This window comes from Tupaia chinensis, unplaced genomic scaffold (assembly GCF_000334495.1).
Source record: "Tupaia chinensis unplaced genomic scaffold, TupChi_1.0 Scaffold000062_1, whole genome shotgun sequence".
Classification (NCBI taxonomy): Eukaryota; Metazoa; Chordata; class Mammalia; order Scandentia; family Tupaiidae; genus Tupaia; species Tupaia belangeri.
The window spans coordinates 51841-52833 of record NW_006159520.1 but is presented as its reverse complement, the minus strand read 5'-3'; the positions used below and the strand labels follow the sequence as shown (position 1 = coordinate 52833).

Below are 993 nucleotides of genomic sequence, written 5' to 3'. Positions count from 1 at the left end.
AACTGGAACCACTGTCAGCTACTCTGCTACTTGACTTGATCCTCCTAAAAGGTTGGGCCTGGATGTTCACCTCTCCATGGTTGAACCCATATTGCACAGGTATGTACCCCAGACTCTGCAATCAACCATCAGCAGTGTGTGAACACTAACGTCAAACTCTAAGAGTCAACAACCAGAAATGTGGGTGATTCAAATAAGGGTTACCTTTAGGTAATCTCTACTAACAACTGCTCTCCACCCCTACTCATGCTCTGCTCAGCTGCTTGTCCTTGAATTGAATGAGGGGTTGTCTCTGGAATCAGGGGGGCAAGAGCAATGACTGTTATTTGAGGTTGAGGGATCAGCACTTACATGCCTGAAAGTCTGCCTTTACATAACTTGAAGAGCTTTGATGGAGAAAGAGATGCTGTTCATGGTGGTGGTGTTGACGATGATGAGGGTGATGGTGAAGAGGAAAAGGGTGATGATGGTGAATGTCACCTATAAATACAAGCAGCAAGAGATATTCTCCTAGTCATTGCCAAAGATAATCATGAAGCAGCTTCCGTTCCCAATCCAACAGCAACTGCAGTGCTCCCCCCTCAAGCTAAACACAGCCAGCTTCAAAATAAAGTCTCGCATCCCTCCCTCCCCTGCTCTTCCACCCTTCCACCTTTCCTGTGCCAAGCTGGGAATGAGACTGTACTGAAGAGTCAAGAGGGCTGGGATTTGAGAGTTAACGGCAGTTCTGTAGTGAAGAGCGTTGAGGCGACCCGCGGGGCCCACCAACGCACTTCGGAGCAGCTTGGTTAGGAAGCTGGAGGAATGGACACAGAGGAAAGGGAGATAAGGTAGAAGGGCAAAGCAGATTTCACGCCTTATTCTGAGATCCCTAAAGCCGGGGGAGGCGGAGCGGGCAGCCTTTGGTCAGGAAGAAGAGGCGGGGCAGACAGCCAGCAGGACAGACAAGGCTCTCTTTACCTGTCCAGGTGCAGCAGCCGGAGCGGGCTGCCG

General features: G+C 50.5%; 1 protein-coding gene across 1 annotated transcript in view; it reads right to left on the bottom strand.

Annotated features, from left to right (window-relative positions):
- The window catches only part of FMN1 (formin 1), a 491267-nt gene extending 490276 nt beyond the window's left edge, over positions 1–991 (bottom strand). The window contains exons 1-2 of the mRNA XM_006141689.3: positions 961–991; positions 352–480 (exon numbers count right to left, since the gene is read on the bottom strand). The gene's annotated coding sequence lies outside the window, so the exon portion shown is untranslated. The remainder of the gene's footprint in view (positions 1–351; positions 481–960) is intronic.
- Between the last annotated feature and the right edge of the window lie 2 nt (positions 992–993).